At 34.2% G+C, this 14749-nt stretch overlaps 1 protein-coding gene across 1 annotated transcript in view; it reads left to right on the top strand.

The window, feature by feature from the left end:
- The first annotated feature begins 659 nt into the window (after nucleotides 1-659).
- LOC120629802 overlaps nucleotides 660-14749 on the top strand; it is a 49226-nt gene continuing 35136 nt past the window's right edge. The window contains exon 1 of the mRNA XM_039898856.1: nucleotides 660-970. The gene's annotated coding sequence lies outside the window, so the exon portion shown is untranslated. The remainder of the gene's footprint in view (nucleotides 971-14749) is intronic.

The raw sequence follows: 14749 nt of genomic DNA, 5'->3' as shown, positions 1-14749 counted from the left end.
CCACTGTGCCGCCATCTAATCCCATAACCGCAATAACCGATTCGCAACAACCAAATAAAATTATTCACTGTAAATTTATAGTAACAGTAGAAAATTATTGTTAAGGTGAGCCGTATGAGTTGAAACTTTTTCCGCATTCAGGATTTAAAGAGCTGAGAAAGAATAAAAAAATATAGGGTGTATGAATCGTTATTGTACGTCTTTTGGTATTACAAACATGGAAGTTTTAGTAAAAAAATACAGCAAAGTTTCTCGTGTGTGCATTATTTCGTACTATTTTTTTTTTAATGAAAGCTTTCATTTTTTTTAAACTAAAAACCATCATGAAGTAGGACCTTCGTAGGACCTTCATTTACATCATGAAGGAAATTAAGCAGGTTTATCATCAGTTGTGATCTACTTGAATACACTAAACCCTATCAGATGTAGAGTAAGTAGTCCTCGCCGATTAATGGAATCACAGAATAGATTAACAGTAAGATCGATTGCGTAAGACAGCCTGCTTATGTATTAAATGCTATCAGACCGTCATCGATCCTGACCCTCTACGTAAACAATACGTTGAAATCGAACACAAAATATTTTTTTTATCTAACTAACAACCGCGTGCTTTAAACATGGACGGCGGACGCCGGCGCCATTCAGTACTCTCGCAACCGGCGACGAAGCAACGCGCTACATCATTCAAAATAATTTAACACGATACAGAAATAATAAACTTTCGAAACTAAATTATATCAGTGCAAAAAGTGTTTACTGTTATCAGGCTGTATATCTTTGATCCTTGGCGTGTGAAAAAAAAAGCGCGGGAGTGAAACTGTTACTGAAGCGTTCGCGTGTATGTTAACATCAACTTAACTAGTCTCGGAAGGCGTCATTACGGAGCATTCGGAATTTGAATTTGTGAAGGTACACGGGATTGGCGGATTTGGCACTTAGCTGGTGCTTATCGTTCAGCAGTGCATTGCGGGTGAGTGACATCTGAAGGAATCTAGCGACGGCTTTATTTTTAACTCGGGCTAGGCAGTAGGCGCGAGATGCGCAGACGCAGCTATTTTTGGTGCACGAGACGTTCACACCTAAGTATAATCTGAATTACATTCTCGTGTTTCAAAATATTTATGCACACTAATGTTTTCCGCGACTTAAAATCCGAAGGTGGAAATTAATATAATTTTCCAAACCTATTTTTGTCTCAAGCAACTGTGGTAGAACAATGGTAAAAAATAACATCATTCATGCTATATTTTTTGATCAAATTTCATCAAAAACGGTTCAGTGGCTGAGCTGTGAAAATATAAAGCCGAGTTCACATTTGTGTCGTCATGTGTATACTTCGAACCAGACCACGGTGGCATGACAGATTAGTTCTACATACTCGTATTTATAGATAAATATTTTAGCCCACCACGCTGCTCCAGTTCTGGTTGGCGTACTTCAACGTTACTTAACTAATACAGTTAATTTATATAACTTTGTTGCAACTAGGCTAAACCACCCTCACTGTGCACATTATATTACGCATAAAACAAATTCGATCAATAATAAACTAGATATGCTTGTCAGTCAAATCACGTCCGTGAACAACAAGATTTTACTAACTTATTGGGACCCTGTTTTCCTTAGTTTGCTAGTAAAAAGGCCAATGTGTTTGTGCTTAAGTTACGCAAAAGCAACGAATGTGTCGGAACAACTTATTTTTGCTAATAAATTATACCTACTTTATTCAATATTTTGAAACACAGAACAGATAACCATCTGAAATAACAAAACCTGACGCGTTTTCTATTAGATTTTGTATGAGATGCATTTTGTATGCATATCTAGTACATTATTTATCGAAGACAAAAATTAACAGACTACATTGAACTTTTCTATATCATGTAATGGAGAAGGTTTTTTATTTTATATAGTGAGCCAGCTTAATACACACAGACACGAGTTATCATATACACGCATATGCAACGGATTTATAAGCATACAACTTAAGTGTGCATAATATTTTATCGCAAATTTTGAATGGACCCGGTTAACAAATATCAAAAGTGTTACAAAATACGGAAGCTGATGATTCCCGAAACACAATATGAATGTGCTTAACAATGAGTCTAAGTGATGCACAGATGTCCGAAGGAAAATCACATTTTACTTAAGTTAAACGATTTATCGTTAAATAATGCGAACCCGGCGGTTAATAAGTTCGAGTTGAACTCATTTAAGCGATAATGAAAACGTTTGAATATAACGTACCTTCGCTTGCTACCTACTGTATAAACAACCAAATTATAAATAACAACGTGAGTACCTAAAAGATGTCTGAAGGAAATTCACACTTTATTCAAGTTATACGATTTATCGTTATACAACGCGTAACAGAATTACAAAATAATAAAGAAGGATGCATAAGTATATTTCAAAGAATCAGCCTGTAAAAATGTTAAATCTATAGAAGCATATTTATTTTTCGATACAAACGAATTCAAAACATTCTTAGTGTTTACTTATGACAACTATTTTGAAGATAAAACAACCGATACGCGCATGGTACCTACGCTACGCGACGCGTTAAATAAAGTATCAGGAGTCACATGATTTTAATTTTGCATGTGATGTGAGGGCTGTATCTGATTTCTTTCAGCAAATACTATGGCAGTGGTTTTCTCAAAAACTATTAGGTTTTCGGTTTCACAGATAAGTCCCAGAGACAGTATAATACTAGTATAAGACTAAAGCCTGTGGAATATTATTTCGGTTTTCATTTACTCGTTGTATAATAGGAACCCGGCTGTTAATTGGTTCGAGTTGAACTCATATAAGATATAATTTAAACGCTTGAATAAAACGTAGGTGCCTTCACTTCCTATCTACTGAATTTATAAACAAATTTTAAAAAGCAACGTGAGTGTAAGATGTTCGAAGGAAAGTCACACTTTATTCGAGTTATACGATTTATAGTTAAATAATGCGCACCCGGCGGTTAATATCTTCGAGTTGGTATTTAACGGAATTAATGTGTTATGCGATTTTGAACTCAAGTTGTTAGTTGAACCTATTTATAGCAATGTTAAAGCGCCAGAAGAGTTATTGCAAAAGTTTAAATAAAACATACGAGCTACACCGTCTGTATTCTGCATAAATTACCAAATTATGATTTCAATGTCTCAATGACATTTTGTATAAATAGGAAAAATAATTTTATAATTAAGGTGTTATTATAATTTGCATGCCATAGAATGGCAGATTGTAGCACGTAACTTGTTATGTTTTAGTATAAGATCAAATTTGTTAACCTGCAATCACGCAAATAAAGATTTGAATTTGAATTTGAAAAAAAAATTTGAAAAGGCTTACGAATTCCATACTTATTCGGTAACTTTCTAAAAAACCTGAGCAAAATATTTATTCAGAACCAAATACTTTTGACTTCTTGTGGTAAAAAATATCTGCAAGTATCTATGTATGAATAAAAAGTAAAGGTAACCAAAAAATCTATATTAATATAATTACAAGTTCAATCCTCACAGCAACATTTTATAAAGGGTAGATTGAACTCCAAATGGTCTTACGTTCAAACTTTAGCCGTTGTCTTATTTGAAGGCGCTATCCACTCAGAACCTTTATGCTTCGTTGGTTAAAGAAACACGTGCCTCCACTAGAAAAAACTTTATGTCTACTGTTAGGTGTCGTTAAAATGATAAAAAGTATTAGTTATAATTTGCATTTTATTAATGATCATAAAATGCTAATTGTATGAATAGCACGTAAACTCTACATTTTTCACAAGTAAACTATTTTATTATAAAAGCTCACAAGCTAGTTTGGCCAAGTTAATATTTTTTTCTTTCGACTGTCCTTGGAAACAACTATAGGTAGAGACCAAAAAAGAGATGAACGGTATATAAAAAGCTAAGCTAAACATTAAATAAACTCCAAGTAGTCACTATTTTGTATATTTAATATATCTATCTCTCTCATGTTTTTTGATTTAGTTTTTGATTATTCTGTTATATGTGTAGATCGGTCATAGTTACCAAATAAAGAATTATTATTATTATAACTATGCCTATAGAAGTTCGTTATTTTCGTTAACGGCAAGCTACTTGAAAAGTCCTTTATCAATTACCTTTTTAATCCTTTTTAATGTGTGATTAATGATGCTTCATTTATTTGTTTAAGAAATTGATGGTGTTGTAAAAAAACAATAAAATACTCATTTTACACATTACACAAGCCAATTAAATACTTTGCAGGTCCACTCATTGGTTACTTGGTGGCATTGGCATTTGTAATCCGGGATGTATCAAACATTGTCAATTTTTGGATTTCTCAGTTACGGAATTGACAGTACTTACTACTTACTTAATTAGGAAATGGGACTAGTACTTCGATCTTGCTTATTCTCTCGAACAAGGGATAATAAACTTATTTTAGTAGGTCTTATTAACCTCATAATAATTATTCAAACTCTAGTATGAGAGAGGAAAGGAAGTGCAATAGTTAATAGAGGCAAATTAAAAGGACTTGAGAAAGGAAAGGATGTTAGAACTGATCGGATTCTTGATAGACAGAAGCCATATCGATCCATTACCCGATGAGTAGGGATTAGGCCTTAGTGGGCTGGCCAAGTTCGGATTGGTGGACTTCACACGCCTTTGAGAGCATTTTGGAGAACTCTCAAGCATGCGGGTTACCTCACGATGTTTTCCTTCACCGTTGAAGTAACTAATATTTTAATTGCTTAAAATCCACTTTTAGAAAATAAATAATAAATTATCTTACACATATTGGAATTGGCGTGAGCTAAAAATTAAAGTACACAAACATGTCTTAATAATTGCAAAATTATTTTTAAGATAACGTGATCAGTGGGCGTGACTGAACTCAAGAAAAAGCGCGTAAGTCAATTCTAGCGAAAAAATTCGCGAATTGATTTGTTTGACCTTACTACCGAATTACTGCGTAGGTACTGTATGCAAGCTTATATACTTAACAAGTGCAAATAACTTCAGCGTACTCATACGCAGGTAGGTGAAGCTAATTTCCTAATGCATTGTAAAAGAAAGGGGATGGATTCAATTCAATACGTATTTTAGAAGTGTCACTAAATAAAAATATTTTGATAGCTTAATTTAATTAGATTAGCAGTGGCGTGCATACAGGGTATGCACTAAGCGGGAAGATGATATAAATTGAAAAAGCTCCAGTACGAGTTATAAAAAAACTTAAGAGTTATACAAAGTCTACACCTAAGTTTTAATAGTTCTTACTGGAGATTTTCTTAATTTTAACCTGTGCATACCCTTTATGCACGCCACTGGAGATTACATATATGTTTCCCTTTAGTTAATACCACTTGTTGCAAATACATGATACACAATCATTACAGACTAAGAACAGACTATACTGTACAACTAACTATCTCTCCTTCGAGAAAGGAGGCCTGCGTCCAGCAATGATTATTATGTATAAAGATGTTTGATTATTTATCAAACGATATAATTTCGCGATAATATTACGGAATAACTCGTAGTTGTTGTATATTATACATTATGTATATTTTTCATGATATAAGTTAAGAGAGACAAGATTTAAGTTGAACAATAGGAGTGCCTGAAGGCTATTAACAGGCTAATAAATGTAACAGTAAAGTAAAGAGAACTAGTATAATATTAGTAAGTGAGTAAATTCGCTATAAAAGTTAAAAATATTTTATCTTTTAAATATTTTCTATTTTCAATAAAACAGTAAAAAAATTAAAGCAGGTGATCGCGAGCGGCCTAATCTTTTTTTAAATTACTATTATACGTAGCTCTACATTGCAATGTTCACTGGTGGTAAGTTCTTTTGCAATCTAAGATGGTAGCGGGCTAATATGTTGGGAGTCAAGCAGTTATATTAGACCTTCAATCGGTTTCTTCGAGGTATCGTACCAAAATGCTTAATCGCCTGATGGCGGGATGACCCGACTGGAGTAAATTCGTAAATTTCAGCCATACCGAGGATCGAACCCGGAACCATTCACTCATGTTACCAGGGAGGTCAACAAAACTATATGTGGCACTCTATAGTCTAATTTTTAAATAAGTAATTTAGAACTAAAACCCTTCACACTTCTATACAGATTATCAAACTTTTTATAAGATGCTAAATATTAATTTTTAACGTCTTATATTTGTGCAGCGATAATAGCCTAATGATTAGGACTTCGACTACACTTTCTGAGGACCGAGTTGAAATCCTAGCATCCCAGCACGTCTTACTTTTGTAATTTATGTCGTTGTAAGCAATTAAAATGTTTTAACGGTGAAGGAAAACATCGTTCGTGTTCTGAATAATGTTCTCAAAGGCGTATTGAGTCCGCCAATCCGCACTGAACCAGCGTGGTGGAATATGGTCTAAACATTTTTCATTGTGGTAGGAGACCCATGCCCTGTAGTTGGCCGGTAATAGGTTGATATGATGATGAAGATATTTGTGCAAAAACTAGTTTTATAAACATAAAGCTTTTCTCACTGTTTGCGAATATTAATACGTAGGTACGAAAACCACAGGTAAACATAGCTAAGAAAAAAAGCACTAAAAAAACGTATACAAAATTTACGGTAAGAAATATTACACACCTCTTTTCGAGCGACGTTCAAAATCCTGTTCTCGGACACCGGAAAATTCCAAAATTAATATTCTTATCCGTACGACAATTAATCGGATTGTGACTCGATTGGCTGTGTTTAAGACCATCTGGGATATTGAGCCTTGAGACAAAAAACTTGTTTCCAGTGAATGTGGTCACTAAACATGTTACGCTTTTATTGTATTATACGACCTTTGTGTTTTTTTATATGTCCAGATAAAGAATGTATCTACCTGTCTGAAAACCTGTCAATACGGCGAAGTTTGGCTAGACTTAAGGAAAAAGTAGGACTGAAACCATTGTATAAGATTTCTGAAATGAGAACTAACGTCACAGTACACGTTAGTGTAAATCTGTTATTTGATAAGGACCAAACTTTAAAATTCGTTAATTCATACACATTTACCAGATTTACTTTACTACAAATTTAAATCTGTCGGCTTTCTAAGATAATCGCTTGAGGTTTTACGCATTAGATTTTGTAAAAGTATTCTATGTTTGCACGTGCAACATTTTGCTTCATTCCGTTTGAATCCTCTGCTATCTTCTTTGCCTCCATCATTCATCACTGATTTATCTTAAGCCTCAGAACAAAATCGAAATTAGACGCATGTCTATGTCTTACAAGAAAGAATTATTCTTCGCCTAAGCTATCAAATTATTAAGCGTTTAATTTTTCTCCCCCTTAAGAAAGAGGAGACCTGGGCCTAACGTGCATATGCTGAGGAGACAATGATGATGATCTCGAACTCAAGTTTCCTCACGGTATTTTAATATATTATTTACTTTAAACTTCATCATCCACCATTTCAACCAAGCATTCAAACGGAAAGGCATGCACATAATCACCACGCTAAACAGGCGGGTTGGTGATCGCAGTAGATAGTAGTAATAGCACCGAGGACGCTGCTGCCCGTTTCCCGTTACATTTCTCTAGTAGCCTCGGCAACGTAAATTTAACAACCAGAAAAAAAAAAATTATGTCCGGAATGTTTGATTCCCCTAAGCAGGTCAATACAGCACTAAGAATAAACATAAACAATGTTTTGACGCAACGCTAGCTTACTCATGTTTTTTTGTCCTATTTTCTCTTGAGACGAAGCTGGCTTAATGTCAAGAATGACCGATCGATGCTATCGAAAGCAGCGTGGTGCATTACGCAAGCATATAAACCTTTACGTATGAAACACGAACATGTAGCTATCTATAAGACTGTAAGTAACAAACAATACCAATATTAATATACTTCGATCAATGATATACTATATATATGCATGACGATTACCAACTGCAGTCCCATATAAAAGCTATCAGAAGCTTTTGTTTATACTAACATCAAATTGTATTCATAGTTTAAGAAATATTTATAAATTAGAATAAATCACTATACGATTTTCTATACACGTTCAAAACTAACGTATTGGGAAAAATCTAGGAAAGTAACTAAAATAGCTTAGTGAGCACCAATATTATGCGGAAACTTGTAAACGACAGCATTATCTGATGTATTAAATTATTATTGATCGATGATTATCCGTGTCTGTATGTAAATGACTCCTAATCAATTCGGTAATTTAAGGGCCGCACCGATGGGACATCCGTAGATCTTTCATAACTTTAATACCGAAATCGAGAAATTTTTTTAATTGAATAGGTTTTTTGTATAAAATTACCTTCTTAATTCAAATTATAATATTTGAATAAAAAAGGTTATCATTTCTCTCATTACAAGTACATTTTTGTTCCGTTCAGTATACTGGCTCTGTCAAGCCACCTTTACTGATTGGATATTGGTTGTTTTTTTCCTGAGTTTGATGTTTTCGGAATGTGGTAAGTTTATCAAATACTTGGGCATAAAGGTTTCATCACGATGTTTACTGCATCCTAAGTTGCTGATTTGATGGTGACTTCACCATCAAATCAGCAACTTAGGATTAGGAATTAGTACTTTGCCGTCCGTTAATCCTCAAAGCCGATCGGATCCCTTTCTGCACAGCTTGCATGAGCAGGAAACAATTATATCTCCGGGGAAAGGATAAAAATGTATCTTCTCCCACGGCTTTATTAACTCTCAGAGCACTGACGCACAAGTGGAAATAATATCAAAATAATATATGTGTATTAATAAACGGGGGTAAACTTCTCCTATTCCATGTTCGAGTGATTTAGCACGTTAATTATGTCCCTTGTCAGGGGATATAATTTTTGTCTCCCGCCCGTGCTAGCCCTCCTGGGGGATATAATTTTTGTCTCCTGCCCGTGCTAGCCCTGCTCAAGTAGAAAGAGTGCAAGAAGTTTGTAAGGTGCTTACTTTACCCTGCGGAAAACGACTAAACATAAATTCTGTGCAAAAGCGTGAAGCTAGTAACTACCGCTTGAAGCCAGTAATGGGAAATACAAACAAACCGCCATACTGCACACGCATGTGGCCCCTAAAAGGTTAATGGTCGGGCAATTTATAGACGCATTTTAACTAGTAAGTTAGCCTATAAACAATAGTGTAATGTTGAGCGATTGTCATAATATTAAGTTACCGATTGATTAATGTAGATGATTAACTTATTACTTAGATTAATGTAAATGATGGTTGGGGCTTCGGCCTTGCTTTCGGGGGACCGAGTACAATCCCCGGAACGGACCACTAAATATTTGGGTTCATGTGCGTTTTTAACTTAAGCTAATGAAATAAAGGTAAACATCGTAAGGAAACGTGCATGCCCGAGAGTTAAACCATTACGTTCAAGACGTGTAAAGTCTGTCTATTCGCAACTGCAGGCCAGCGTGGTAGACTACGACGTATTCTTCTCTCTCCCCTTAACGTCATTGCGAGAGGGCGTCATTGTCAGGGGTCATTGTGGTAGATATTGATGACGATGAAACAAATCTTCAGTAACAGATTTGGGATATTGGCGTTGTCAACCGTGCCTTAGAGAGCACGTTAAGCCTTCGGCTACAATGACTGTTAAAATCAGCTATTAGCCTTATATGATCCATTAGTAAACTATTTGAAAGGAAGCTTGTTTTTAGCCGGGACGTTATAAAATACTATAGCGTCTGGTACCAATTATATCCTAAGTTAAATTTCTCACCCGCATCTAATTATTGGACTTTCCTGCAAGTCACGAACCGACTTTAAATCTGAAAAAAATCCAATTTTAACTTAACTGTTTAATTTACAACGTATCGTGGTTTGTAGAATATAGTAACCCTATATTGTTTTATAGATTGAAAGACCGTATGTGCTTTTATACTAAGATAAAATTCACCTAAAATAATATAGACGGGCTGGACAATGTCGACATTTGCCACGAGATCAAAGGCTTCGAACTATTGTATATCTTGTGATAAGATGAGCACAGTTTATAGAAATAAACTGTGCTCATCTTATCTCAAGAGAGTATACTGGATATACTGGATGGCAGGAAAAACAAAATAAGGATAGGTTCTTACACAGTAATTACACGGAAATATTCATTTAGCATCCAACTACCGTCAGCACCTAATTATTATTATCGTTCATATTTGATTTTCCCACAGATAAAACATATTGTTGCATGACCTCGTTGAATAAGCCTCGCCTAAATTTTTATTTCTTTTGACACATCGCTGCAGTGTACAGATACTAAAATTATACTCACTTAAACAAATTAACTCCACTAACTGTATTTAATTTAGGATTAAGCATATATTTACCAAACTACTTTATGATATAAGAACATACGAGAAGGATAAGCAAACAATTAAAAGAAACAACTGATACGACGACCACATTGAAATTAAATATTTTCAAAAAAAATGTAAAAAATATAATGTATATATAAAATTGTAAAAATAATGTAGGTAAGATATATATAATAATATACAAATTCGGTCTTGTTGAATATTTATTGTTTTAAATTTTATTGTTTGCGTGCACTAGAAATGCAAAGCACGTGGCTTACATGTTTGTACAAGAAAATTCTGTGACTCGTCAATTTTTATCATCCAATATTTGATTATGGTGCCCTTTGGCAGTCGATAACTTATATATAAACTTCAGTGAGAATATCTGTCAATTGCAAATATACCCACAAACAATCTGCTCCATTAAACGCAAATACACCGTCTGGGGCCATATCATATGTATTGTATAATTCTTTTCATAGTTAAGCTTCGAAATCGTATTTATTTCTGTAAACAAATATTACATTTGGCAGGCGCAAGACACGCATCTTATTCAAAAATGTTTAAAAAGACAATTTTAAGAAAAATACGATTTTTTTCTCTTTTTAAATAACAAAACAGATGTACACTGTCCCTTCTCGGAAGTAACGACCCTTGCTGTGAGGGGCTTTAAGATTTCGGCACCTTTGTTACAAAACGACGCAGAATCAATAAGTTCTCAGTTAAGTAAGTATAAAAAATACTAAAGAGAGATCAAGCTAACGCAAACCGTGCAACCGCTTGTATGCCCAGCGGGCTTACACTACCGCCGTTGCACCTCGACTAATAGTTAGTATCCTAGTGCTAGAAGACACATTGATATGTCTATTTATTTTCTTTGCTGCTTTGAAAGCATTATTTCTTCTACCCACACAACAATTTCAGAATAATTGGTATAAATTCGCTGTAACCGATAGACTAACAAGGCTTTAATCTAGTGAATTATTTTAGAATCCGGAAGACTTCTTCCGTCTATGCTAGAGTAGAACCAAAAGGTTTTCTGTCATGAAAATTAACAACTTCCCTTACCTTGGAGAGCCGTCAGTCCTCGTTAGGACCTGGAGTCTTGCGTCTTACAATAGAGCTTGCATCGTTATTTTACGAACGTTATAAATGCCACAATCTCAGCACGTATAGACTTGTGTATGTAAAGGTATGAAACTTAGATACGGTCTCTATAAAATGATTTAGTAGACCGCTTAAATGATCGGTAACATCGGTTTTACAAACAGCAGATGATCGCCTTTCTATTTGTTTCCGTTTTCTATGGATCCCACATTTGGCGCCAACAATTATAAGGGTGTGAATAGTGTGAATGGATCGTCATTCATTCTTCAGTGAAAAAAAAGATTAATGGATATGTTTATTGTGGTTGTTTTAACTTACCTATGTTTTGCTACGTCAGGGTGTTATAGTTTCCCACAGGGTGTTACAGTATTTCATTAACGGTTTTTTGTTAAGTTTATTCTTTAAAGATCCTCCTTTTGCTGCATAGCCATATATAACTTTATATGAATTATCATTTAAGCATAAAGGAAATGTTCATAGGCAAGGAAATTTTGAAACACAAAGCCTAATTGTCCTAATTTAATTCTATAAAATTTTACCCTATTAACACGTAGGTTTAACATTAGTCTTTACTATCTACAGCACAGGTTATAAGTGTTTAAAAGAACATAATGTGACTTTATCAAATTGAAATAGGTTGTATATGACTGTTGTCTTGTGTCAGCTCGAAGTGTACCTAATTCAAATTAATTTCGTACATCCATATAAAAATATAAAAATTAAATTGTACCTAATGTTGAATTAATAATGTTAATTTTTTTAAATTTGCTAGTTACATTCTATATTTGACGGCCGATTGGCGCAGCGGGCAGCGACCCTGCTATCTGAGTCCAAGGCCGTGGGTTCGATTCCCACAACTGGAAAATGTTTGTGTGATGAACATGAATGCTTTCCAGTCTCTGGGTGTTTATATGTATATTATAAGTATTTATGTATATTATTCATAAAAATATTCATCAGTCACCTTAGTACCCCTAACACAAGCTACGCTTACTTAGGGGCTAGATGGCAATGTTTATGTTGTCGTAGTATATTTATTTATTTTTATTTTTATTTAGTTCGATAAATCTCCAGTAGCCTATAACAGTTCGCTGCTGGACCAAACGCCTGTCGCCAACGGTAGTTAGGTTAGCTTGTAATAACCACACTGGACGATGGGTTGATGATTGCAGTTGATTGTAGTAGTAAACTTAGAGAACACTGCTACAATGTCCACATACTACTTACGTCCCAACAACGAACAAATTTTTCTAAATGTTAGGGTTGAAAAACATGAATGAATGAATGAATACACTTTTATTGTACACCAAAGAAACAAAAAGTAGTTACAAAGATATAAACACAAATAAAGAGAGTACAATTTGGTGGCGTACGATAAGGCCACCAAAACATAAGATTTTATCCAATTTAAGTTGCTTGATACTAAGGCAATTTATATAACGACTCAAAAAAACTACATGTATTTAGGTATACCGTAGGTTAGTCTCAACTACAAACTACAACAGTCTCACTACAATCAAAGACAGGTGGGCTACTTTGTAGTGGAATAAAAAAAACGGAAACTTGTAAGCACATCTTATATTATCATTGTCTAAATGTCAGGGTGGAAAATTTTGTCTTTCCAAACTTAAATGATGACCGTTGCTTCGGCAATTTATATAATGACACACACAAAACCCACTTATATATTTAGAAAAAATCTCGAGTCACATTATCATAAATTTGGCTTTAATAGCTGTAAGAATGCCATTAAATGGTTAGTTTAGTGCTCTTGAAAAACTTATCGTTTTTCTTATAGTTTTAATTGCGAATGTGGTTAAAGGTATTATATATTTTAAAATTTGGCTTTACGTAGACATTAAACGAAATAAATTATCCATGAATATTTTTATTGCGCTTAGTAATTAACGTTTTCTTTAGTAAGTATTCTCGGGAAAAACAAACAAGAGTGGACTAAATGCGCAACTATGCGCTTAAATGCTGTAATTGTGTGCAAGCTTTCGTATAGAGGGCTCATGGAAAGTCGCCGCGACCACATTCCTTGCAAAATGCTATTTTTAACTCAACAGAGGTAGAGTCGTTCCATCAAAATGGGAAATAGGATTAGACAATGTGCTCGTATTTGTTACAACCTAGATCATTCATTGTCTGCACTCATAACATCCCTCCGTTAAAAACCAATTACCCTTGATAAAGGGTTTTTAAAACAGGATAATAATTATTTGATCTCTGTTTTCCGCCATACAGTGAGCGTAGAATACTTGAGACCTTAGTCAAGGTGACTATGTATAGTTGGTTTACACATTAGAGAATTATGGGAATAAATGACGATATCGATACATCATAGGGTCATCCCGTGACATATAGGATTTTTCACACCACTCGCTCGATAATGGCTTATTGCAAGCTATCTGTTGAGGTGGCATGACATTATAACATATATAAGGTTTAGTGGGGTTCTAATTTTGTACAAAAATCCTATACCCCTATGGGTTGTAAAGTGTTTAGAATTAATAATAAAAATAATAATAATCTCTTAATTTCAGGCAAAGCCCATAGTGGTACATTTAAAATAACAAAAATAGAAAAAAGAAAAACAAATAATTAACAAGCTTATAGCAAGCTTAACATTACCAATTGTATTGAAGCGTGGGGTAATAAAACTTTTGTTACTTAATGTTTATTTTAGCATTTATAAGAAAATGCTGCATGTTATAATTAAATAAACATTTACTAATCGAAAAAGAAATAAAATGTTCTCAAAGGCTATATGTAGTTAATAAAAAAAATCAGTAATAAAGAAATGATAGTTATAACTCACTCGCTATTGCCCGCGTCCTTCGTACAAATCGTTTGCTTTTTCGGGGTAAAAGTATCTACCATATGTAAAGTAGCCTTCGGTCTTTCTACTAACTCTATGTCAAAAATCAAGTAGATTGGTTGCTGTATTAGTTATGGCGTTAAGGAAGGGCAGACAAACACAGTATCACATTTTTTAATGGTAAGTATTAGGATAATATAAAGAGTAACACGGTTATGTTTATTATCTAAACAATATTGATGAAATAATTTAATGCAAAATTGCCTGAAAAACATAAACAAGCAAGTGTCTTACGTGATAAATACCTGATCGATAAAACCAGAACTTGCAATACAAGTGTTATAAATGACATAGAACTTGAAAATTTACATAAGATTATGCGATATAAACATAATCATTTTCGCATAATTAACACAGTTAGTTTAGTTTTGCGATCGATACAAGTGCAGTGGTTCGTTAGGCTGTGACGAAAAAAATCAACAAGCACCGTATTATCAATAATTTACCTCTAGGAAGGAAACTACACT

The sequence above is a fragment of the Pararge aegeria genome, chromosome 15 (genome assembly GCF_905163445.1).
Source record: "Pararge aegeria chromosome 15, ilParAegt1.1, whole genome shotgun sequence".
In the NCBI taxonomy this organism is placed as follows: Eukaryota; Metazoa; Arthropoda; class Insecta; order Lepidoptera; family Nymphalidae; genus Pararge; species Pararge aegeria.
The sequence above is the reverse complement of the archived record's forward strand: the minus strand, read 5'-3'. Positions and strand labels throughout refer to the sequence as shown.